Source organism: Rhinopithecus bieti, unplaced genomic scaffold, assembly GCF_001698545.2.
Source record: "Rhinopithecus bieti isolate Rb0 unplaced genomic scaffold, ASM169854v2 scaffold_20206, whole genome shotgun sequence".
Taxonomy (NCBI): domain Eukaryota; kingdom Metazoa; phylum Chordata; class Mammalia; order Primates; family Cercopithecidae; genus Rhinopithecus; species Rhinopithecus bieti.
The window spans coordinates 1,198,795-1,209,456 of NW_016810187.1; the positions used below are offsets into that span (position 1 = coordinate 1,198,795).

A 10,662-nucleotide genomic window follows, 5' to 3' on the forward strand; every position below is an offset into this window, starting at 1 on the left:
GGCCACTGCACTCCAGCCTGGGCGACAGAGCCAGACTCCGTCTCAAAAAAAATATAAAATAAAAAATAAGTAAATAAATAAATAATAAAATAAATGCTTATTAAAATGTAATAATTTTAAATCTTATAGACTTTTGGGATTTAGCATTATTACTAGTTTTTTACTTTCTGGATTTCTTGTATGATTTGCGTATTTTATAATCTGCTTGTTGGTAGAATATTTTGTTGTCACTTCTTTTCTGATGCTTTTCAGAGGCTATTATCATTGTCCTGAACTCTGCACATTTTATACTGCATTTATTTTCTTCTTCCTCATTGCTCTTTGCCACTCGGTAACACCCATATCCACCTCTTTATTAAGATCACATGCTGTTTGGGTAATTCGTATAACTTCTTAGGTCAGTTAAATGTTTAACAAGTTCTCTGTTATTCGATGTGCATTGAAAGAGTTTATGTGCTTCTAGACATTCTATTATTATTTTTGAAGGAAATGGCTGCCTTCTCTGAGACTCATTGAAAAATCATTTTATTAGAACATAAAGCTGATTCGTCTACTATCCTTGACAATACTCTAAAACAGGATAAAAGAGCCCTAGAACCTGTGTATATTAGAACTTTTTGGAGAGCTCTTTTGAGTTCACTGTCTCTAATATTAGAATTATGCAGATCTGTACATTAATTTATTGGCATTGTTTACCTGCTATGAACAGGTGGTTAGTACAATTTATATCCTTGTACTATCATTTAAGGCACATGAAGATACTACTTCCAAAGTTTCGGAAGAATAGTATGTTTGAAAACAGTTGTGTATATTGTGAATACAAACTGAGTTAATACATATTGCATATAAAATATTTTTTATTTTGACAGGACTCTATCATTGTGTGCATTTTTGTACTCTAAAACTGAGAAAATTGTATTTCACTCTGCATATTCAATTTCTTGAATTTTACTCATCAGAATAAAGACAACTTTCTTGGCTTTTATGTTGATTAGGCAATATGACAAACATAATGAGTACACATGTAAGTACTTTTAAGTTTATAAAATTATTTTCTTATGTCATTCAAAGTTGTTAAAATAACTTTGAGGTAAATATTATTAACCATATTTTTTTAGGTGTGCAATTTGTCTTAAGTCATAAAATTAGCAAGCTGTAGAGTTAAAATTTGAACACACTTTGTTTAGCTGTTTTTAGAGAGTGTAATTTGGCTTCTTTCTTTCTCTATCCAGTTCAGAAACGCTGAATACAACACCATTGTTTATATGACAATGGCTTAATGTATTTTAAAATAACTTCTATGTAATTAAGTGGTATAACATCAAAAGAAACATCATTATTTTAAAGTTATGTCAAACTTTTTCACAAATCTAGTACCACAAAGGTTACCTAGATTTGTTAGTCCTTAGAGACAACAGTCCCTGCATATTCCTTATACTTAAGTTGTAATATTTGCAGGATCCATAGCTTTCATGTATCATATGAGTCATAGAAGAGCCATATTTTATCTTAATAATGTGAATAATTAAAATAATTCCTATAGAATACAACTTCTGTTTTGCAAGGTAACATATAGAGATCCATATTCTTTCTGAAGGATCTGTCTCCAGTTAATCAAATAAAAATTCTTGTTAGTATCACAAGACAATTTAAAATTAGAAAAACTCACAAACTGCATCTGACAAAGGTCTAATGCCCAGAATTTATAAGGAACTTAAATAATTCAACAAGAAAAAAAAATGCCATTACAAATTTGGCAAAGGACATGAGCAGAGACTTCTCAAAAGAAAACATGCAGTCAACAAGCATATAAAAAATGCTCAACATCACTAATCATTAGAGAAATGCAAATCAAACCGCTATGAGATGCCATCTCACACTGGTCAGAATGGCTATTATTAAAAAGTCAAAAAGTAACAGATGTTGACAAAGTGACAGAGAAGAAGGAACACTTATACATGGTGGGAATGTAAATTAGTTCAGCTTCTGTGCCATGCAGTTTGGAGATTTCTCAAAGAACTTAAAACAGAACTACCATTTGACCCATCCCATGACTAGATATTTACCCAAAGGCATATATATTGTTCTACCAAAAAGAAATATGCACCCATATGTTCACCGTGGTACTATTCACAATAGTAAAGATGTGTACTCAGCCAAGACGCCCATCAACTGGGTAAACATAATGTGCTTCATATATACCATAGAAAACTCCACAGCTATAAAACAAAAACCAAATCATGTCCTTTGCAGCAACGTGGATGCAGCTGGAGGTCATTATCCTAAGCAAATTAATTCAGAGACAGAAAGCTAAATGCCTCCTGTTCTTAGTTATAAGTGGGAGCTAAACATTGTGTCCATGTGGACACAAAGATGGGAAAAATAGGCACTACCTATTGGGTACTATGCTCACTACCTGAGTGATGAAATCATTTGTACACCAAATCCCAGCATAATGTAATAACGTAAAATAAAAGTTGAAAAACAAAACTAAAATGAGATATTCAAGACAGATCATCCTCATTCCCAAGGATAGTGGAAACTAAAAACCAAGAGAAGAGGCCAAGATTTAACTATGTTATCACCAAATGGATTTTTATAGCTTAAAGAGTATCACCATTCCTACCTTCTCTTAGACTCACCAATTTCCTATTTTTCAATTAAGCTTCTGAATGATTACCATGTAACTAAGAAATTTGTTAGCCTGGAATGGACTTTGTGGGCTTGCCTTTGATGGATTCAATGTAAAATTTTTTAACATAGAAGTTAGAAAGGATAAGTGGTGTTTAATAAATATGAATAAAGCAAATGTATTTTTTTCTATGGATGGAGATTTTTTAATGCCAAAATTTTAGAATTATGTGCCTGTGTGTGTGCGTGTATCATACACACATTCCTCTGTGAATACTTTTGGTGTTTTATGTGCAGATTTCCAAGTGCAACATAATCTTTATTTCATTTTTTTCCAATGTGAAATTCACATTGAAATAAAATACTATTCCTAAGGGAACAAGAAGTCGTGTTCTTGATACTCAGCTCAATTCTACAACTACTGCTATATGAAATTGTTGTTAAGTTCAACTGCCAATGCCTTATCTTGCTGTGAAACAGATCTCTTTCAATAGAAAAATCTAAACAAGGAAAATTTATATGTAAATGTAAATCAGTATTCAAACTGAAGTGAAAATTCTCCTAATGAGAAAATTGTTTAAATATCTTGTAGAATTGGTCATTCTAGAGCTTCATTAACGTAATTTCAACCAAAATATAACTAAAGATATTGTTAGTAACAAGACCCATTGATCCTTTAATATTAAAGAGAACTCTTTATGCTGTTTTTATGAAGTTATGACTGTAGAGAAATAAACGTGTCTGTGGAAACAGTTAATAACGATTACATGTGTATTATTTCTATCTATCTATTTATTTGCTCTTCTTTATTAACTGTGGTATTTCTTAGGGATGAACAATGAAACATGATGTAAGCATTTACATAAGGCAAAATTCGTTTTTTTAACAGTTTTTTTTTTCCTTACAAACAAGTTTTTTGAATACATTTCTTAGCATAATACTTGAACCTGTCTAAGGAATAGCCTGATTTATAATCTCTGGGCTGTGCATTTATATGACTTGGAACTTCAGTTTTTTGTCTTTTCTGAACCTATGCATTCTACTTAGATCATCTTAATAACTTTTTGAATTATTTCAGGAAAATTATCCACATCACTTTCAGGCTGATGGTTGTCCAGTCTTCACCTGCAGTTCAACCCTTCTTCTGAGCTTCTTATCATTTCCATTGCCACTTAAAATCTCCATAAGTGTCTAAGCATCTATATGCTCACCATCTTTGCCCTCTATCCACATATCTCCTTCTAAAACTTTTTTTACCAGTCATTTTTCAATCATCTACTCAGTGACACAGGCAAATCTGGGAGTCATTTTTTATTCTTCCCTCACTCTTGCCATTATCTATTTTCTTCATGTTATATATTTTCTTCATATTTCCTGATTTATTCATTTCAGTTTTTCTTTACTTTCAGTAGTCTGTCACAACTTTTGCCTAACATTCCTGCAACAGAGCCTTAAGTGCTCATCTGGCAGCTTCTCTTTCCTTTCTAAAGGCCATACTCCATAATGCAACAGGATTCATCTCTCTGAAAAGCAAATCTGAGGTTATGTAGTTGCCTGAGCAGATGCCATGCAAATAAATGGAATTTCCTTCACAGCCAAACTTTATGCAAAGGCAGAAAGAGGCAACTGTGTTTCTGGGGTAAAACGAGGAGTGACTAAAGTTTCTTCATCTCAAACTTCTCTTGTTGCAAATCTAACACTGTGTCTGCAATTTCCATCTTCCTCATCCTTTGTGTCAATACACTGAAGTCTCTTTTAAAAACACAACACTTATTTTTTTAAATAAACTATTTTGGAACAGTTTTAGTCTTACAGACAAGTTGCAAAGATGATATAAAATCCAGATAGATGCTTCCTCCATTTCCTCCACCCCCTTAATATTTTACATTATCGTGGCAGGTTTTTAAAAACAGAAATCAACAGTGGTATATTACTGACATTTAAACTCTGAAATTTATTCAGATTTCATCTGGTTTCCCACTGATTTCCTCTTTCTACTTCAGAATCCAATCCAGAATATCAGGGAATTTAAATAATGCTGGTTTTGACAGAGAAAACTTTTTGCAGTTATTAGAATCTTAGTGTAAGTCAGTTTAAGACACCCTTTTAGAAGGGTGAACAAATAGGACAACAGGCAGTGAAATTTGGGGAGATGGTGTCAGGGTGTTTGAGTGGTGTGCTGTAGCGTGGGATCCTGCCTGGAGGTGTCTGGCATTAGTGGAAGAACTTGGGAAACCAGGTAATGCCATGAGGAGACTTGATTTAGAAGATACAAATTAAGGGGGTTGTTAGAAACAAACATTTCAGTTGTAAGTATGTTTGAGAATGTTTATTGATTACGTAGAAATGGATAAAATCATGAGTCCAACCTCAAAATGGGAAAATAATTGTGGACGTAAATGAAAGCATATGTGCCATTGATTAGAACTGTGAATTTGTAAATTTCTTCCTAAGAGAGCCTTCCTGTGGCATTTGATGGGCCTGTTGGTCTGGGAGTTTGAAAAAATATTCTGAGGTTTGGAACAATTAATTTGATTGATTAGATAGATCCTTTCCATGATAGGGTTTTTATTCTGCAGATACAAAATTTATAATGAACTTTAGATATTTGAATGTCATGCTTCTATATTCAAATAAATCTCAAGTTCTAAAGGAACTGAATATACCTTTCTTGTGTAGTCATGTATATTCCTGAGGGGAAAGATTGGGTAGTTGTCAATTTCCCTGGAAGTTATCAGCTGCAGTCCCCTGCAAGGGGCAGGATATTAGATTAGCTGTTCCATTTTTAATTTCCTGGGAACATATTGTGTGTTTACAAATATATTATAAGAAAATCTGCATCAAATTACTTTTAAAATGAGACTTGCAGAAGATTTACTTGCTATAATCTCTGTGTGTGTGTGTTGGGGGAAATTGTGGGTTTGTGTTTGTAGTTTTAGCTGTTTTTTATTTTTTGGTCATAGTTTTCAGTTCTAATATAAGGAGCTACTCAATATGGAAGATTTATTTCAAGTATTGAAAATAAAAACATACTCCAAAAGCATGTTCTCTTCAGATCAGGGCTCTTTTTAATACATCAAAGTGTGAGTATCTCAGGTTCATGAGAAAATAATTTGATTTATACTAATTGTACATCCATATGGTACATCTTTTAACTTATGCTCATATTATATATTAATATACAAATGATTCATATAAAAGTAAAAATGGCATTAAAATAAAATCAATAAGAATTAGCTCCTTTTTATGAAGTGTCAATACGTTTTAATTTATTTACTTTTGTAGTGTTTGGTACCTAGAGTTATAATCAGAAAACAGCAAGGATCAGGATGATTTTAAATTAGAGTTAGATTTCATCAATATGCCTGGGGATTAGAAAATCCCCAAGTTATAAAACTTTCCACCAATTCCAATGAAAATTCAGCTCTAATGTCAAATCATTTTAAGTTTATTAGGCACTTGTCATAACACTAATTACAAATTAGATCATTTTATATTCTCGAGATTGAGAAAAGTAATTAAATTGGTGGTTTCATTAGTTGATGGACAGTTTTAAAGAGTTTATTTCTTCTGGAAAATCAAGGTATATTATTCTTTCAGTTTCTAAAGAAGTGCTTATTAGAAAAACTGGGGTTGGATAGAAATCTAAATCTAACAGAAAAGGGTAATTTTGTCATGAATATTGACTTAATTTTATTAATAGCTTTTAATATACATGTTTTAAAGATATGAAGTCTTAGCTTTAGAATTTAAATATTAGGATATTTCTTCATTAAACTGAAAATTCACATTCAAAGTAGATATTTAATTGGATGAATTAAAAATATAGAGTCATGATAATATTACCTGTTATACAGTCAATCCTTTAAAATATGCTAATTGCAAGGTTTATAAATGACATGGGGAGTCAAAGTTTTATAAACCCTCAAGCATTATAATTAGTCTTTGGAATCTTTTTTTGTTATTGCTGTCCAGACATAGAAATGTACAAATGTTTAATTTAAGGTCAGCCAAGCTGAAAAAATTTAAAAATAGTTTTAGTCATTACCTAATTCTAAATTTGCTTTGTTTATTCTCATGTTATTTCTTATTCTCTCTTTTTTCTGAAACTACTAATGTAGGAAGTTAAATTAATACTATAGTAAATCATAAAAGTCATGTTCAATCAAGGTTTTAGCTTTAGCTTTAGCCCTACTTTAGATTGAATGTGTTTTCTTACCAGGAAATTCTGGAGAGGTTATTACAACACACCCTCACACATACACATACACGTTCCTTTACATTTTACATGGTCTGTGCTAGAGGATTAGCATTTATTGAGTTTCTACTATATGAGGTGCTCTGATTCTCAACCTCCGATGTCACATTGTGATGTTGAACATCTCTGTGCACATATTCTTGTAAAATGTGTGTTGCAATTTTTATGCAAATATTTTAATTTAAACAAATGTCATTGTGTGATATATTTCATTTTGCTTCTTTTTTACTTTTATTTTAATTTCAGTGGTACAAGTGCAGGTTTGTTAGATAGGTAAACTTATGTCATGGGCGTGTGTTGAACAGATTATTTCACCCAGATATTAAGCATTAGTTATTTTTCCTGACCCTCTTCCTCCTCCCACCCTCGATCCTCTGAAAGCCCCAGTGTGTGTTGTTACCCTTCTGTTTCATAACGTCTTTCATCTGGTATTGTGGTTTTAAAAAGATCTATCTATATTGCTGTGTGACCTTTGCTTCTAATTGCTATAATATACTTCACTGTGTGGACTCATCATCTTTTCCCTTTACGCAAAGGCTTCCGACTTCCAGCAACCACAGGTAAAACACAGTTGAGTATCTCTCTTCAGCTCCCCTTTGTCACCATTTTTAGATGAAGAAGCAGAGGTATGGAGGGTTGAATAATCTTATCAGAATTGCACCACTAGGGTTAGAACCAGTCTAATGGCAGGCAAATAGAGGAAAGAGAAGCATCAATTATTAAACATCTATTGTAGCAGAAGTTTTATGTCAAAAAATCAATTTTATCCACTTAAGTGCCTTATGTAGTAGCTAAAATGACTCAAAAAAATCAGAAAAGTAACCTGAATAATCATAATTGATAACTGGCAGATTCAGAAGTTTACTTAATACTGGTCATCCCTTAAAGCTCTTCTTGGTTTTTAATTAACCAGTGTCTCATTTCGATGAATGTATTATTTTAAAAAAATATGGAGGTAAGGTTGCTTGATTACTCAGGTATTTCTCTCATTTTGGGAAATTGCATACATAGCCTTAGCAAAGAGCATGTAAAATTGTTCCCAAATACCAATTTTTATTTGCTTGTTTGTTTTCTTATTTTTGGGTAATCTACAGCAGCAGAAGAAAAGCGTGTGTATATATATACATATATACACACATACACACACACTCACACACATTGATTGGAGGATTAATTTTCCTAGAAAACAAACATTTTGAAACAACTGATATAAAAAATTTGGAAGGAATTCTCATGTTAAAAGCTTATTGGATTATTTTTTGGATTTTTAGAGAAAGGGTTCTGTTCTGTCACCCAGTGTGGAGTGCAGTGGTGCAATCATAGCTCACTGCAGCCTTGAACTCCTGTGCTCAAGTGACCCTTCTGTCCTCAGCCTCCCAAGTAGCTAGGATTACAAGTGTGAACCACCACACCACACCAGGCTAATTTTTAAATTATTTTTATAGAGATCAGGGTGGAGAGGGGACCTTGGTAATTTGCCTAGGCTGGTCTTGAATTTCTAGCCTCAAGCATTCCTCTCATTCTAGCCTCCCCAAATGCTAGAACTATAGGCATGAGCCACCATACCCACTCTTGAACTCTTAAAATAGATTTTACTCTGTCCTTCATTTTGTTTATTGATTTGCAGATGGATATCATGACTACATAAAATTATTTCCATTTTTCATTTCTATCTAAGTAAAATTACCAGCTGGTTTTATGGCAATAATGACATGGATCAGTGATAGTTCTTGGAAATGTTATTTTCAAAAAATTGTTGAATAAAAGTTTTTTTATTCTTTCAATAGATATTATTTTCCTCCAAGCTTGAACAGTGATGAGTATGATGATTAATCAATATCATTTTAAGTACTAGAATGGCTCCTGAATGATAAAACCCATCAGTAAAGACAGACTAAGCCAACATTAAGAAGTAAATGATATCTGACCTAGGAATTTCTCCTTTAGATACGACATTCTCCCTGTTTTTCTGCTAGAAGACAAATCTTGGGTGAGGACAACATTGCAGAGGGGCCTGAACAGAGAGTTGAGCTCAGTATAAAACTTCTGACAGATTTTGCCGTTCTGGGAGGGACAGAGTCTAGCCCCAAGGAGGGGGAATGTTAGAGGCAGTCTGATGGGGTGAGAGCCTGTGATGTCCTTCAAATCAAACCAGAGGAGATTGCTTTACTTCTTTCCCAATTGCTCAGAGGCAATTAGCAGAAGTAATTAATAGTGTTACTTCGAGAATGCTGTGGCTGCTTGATTTATTTTCAAATCAAATAGAAAATTGTAGTGTCCCCTTAACAAATTCGCAGGTGTACTTGACATTTCTAAGTTTAATGACTAGGTTTTTTTAGAAAATGCAATATTTTGACATTGTCTAAAAATAACAGGATATTGATTTCTTAAAAAGGCAATTAATTGTATGATGAATATATTAATATTTATTAATATTTTAGACTATAATTTTAGAAAGCAGGAGAAAGGGTTGCCAGCATTTGGTGTCATAAGTTTTAGGGCATGGTACAAACCACTGATATGTTATACATATACTATAATACATGTAGTAGTAAATGTCAAAACAAGGTAATACCATTTCATCTTGAGTTGTGAATGCACATTTTGACTATAAATTTTATGAAATTACAAATTAAAATTATATAAACTAATTTTAAAGAACTTATTATCAGTTATAAGTTAATAGGACTTAGGGTGGTATGAAGATGCATTTTCAAAATTATCTTAAAATTAAATTTGAAGAATAGTGAAAGTACTAACTGAAATATATCTTTAAAACTTTAAACATTGTTGAAGTAGTGCTTTTATCCTATCAAGTTCTACTCAAGTCATTGAATCATATATAAGTAAAGACATAAAATAGTAATATTATATTTAATGTGTTTTGTATGCTGTGTATACAAAACATCTTTCTTACATTTTCTTTATTTATATAATTCATTAGTTTCAGGTATGGTAATTGGCCACCTGCTAACTGTGTGTCCTTGCGAAAGATGTTATTATTACTTGTTCTAGTTGCTTTTCTAAAAGGATATAAGGAAAGTATGAGATAGATTTTTTTTACATTTCTCCTAGCTGTAAAATTCTATGGGTTCTATAATCCTATGTCTTGTCTTTTTTTCTCCCCTCCTCTGGAGTCTGATATCCTTTGTTCATCTTTTTTACAAATTTGAATCAGACTAGTTGGCAAAGTGTCAGTTCTCTGACAGTCTGTGATAATATATTATTTTGCGCAAATGTTACCAAATGAATAGCTAGTAAAATTTTTTCTTTTTATGATTCCAAACTCGCTCAGTTTGATGAATAGGATCTAATATTTGGCATTTTTATCTCTAAATGTCATCAATTTAATCTTTGTAACAAGTTCATTTATATAATAAACTTTAAATCTCTTTATACTCACACAAATACAATGCAGGGGAAATCACTGTCCTTGCTCCCTTGATTCCTTCTTTGTTGACAGGATAGATGACAGAATCTGCGCTTCTTTCAGATGAATTGTTTTTCAAGTGGTAATTTTTCTATATTAACATACTCCCTACCATATATTTTTCTTTTCTACACAATCTTCATATAACCACATTATTTTTGAGGTTAAGTTTAATATCTAAACACCATTGAATCCATTCCATAATCAAGATATTTAGATTGTAGTTAGTTTTAATTTGAAGAATTTCTGTGGTGTTTCTATCAAATGTATAATAAATTTAACAGTAACTCCGACTATCTGAGTCTCTTTTTTTAATGACCTGGTACCTATTCATGTCAGTGTC

At 32.2% G+C, this 10,662-nt stretch overlaps 1 protein-coding gene across 1 annotated transcript in view; it reads right to left on the reverse strand.

Annotated features, from left to right (window-relative positions):
• The window catches only part of RGS21 (regulator of G protein signaling 21), a 49,717-nt gene extending 39,312 nt beyond the window's left edge, over window positions 1-10,405 (reverse strand). Inside the window, exon 1 of the mRNA XM_017891578.1 lies at window positions 10,293-10,405. The gene's annotated coding sequence lies outside the window, so the exon portion shown is untranslated. The remainder of the gene's footprint in view (window positions 1-10,292) is intronic.
• Between the last annotated feature and the right edge of the window lie 257 nt (window positions 10,406-10,662).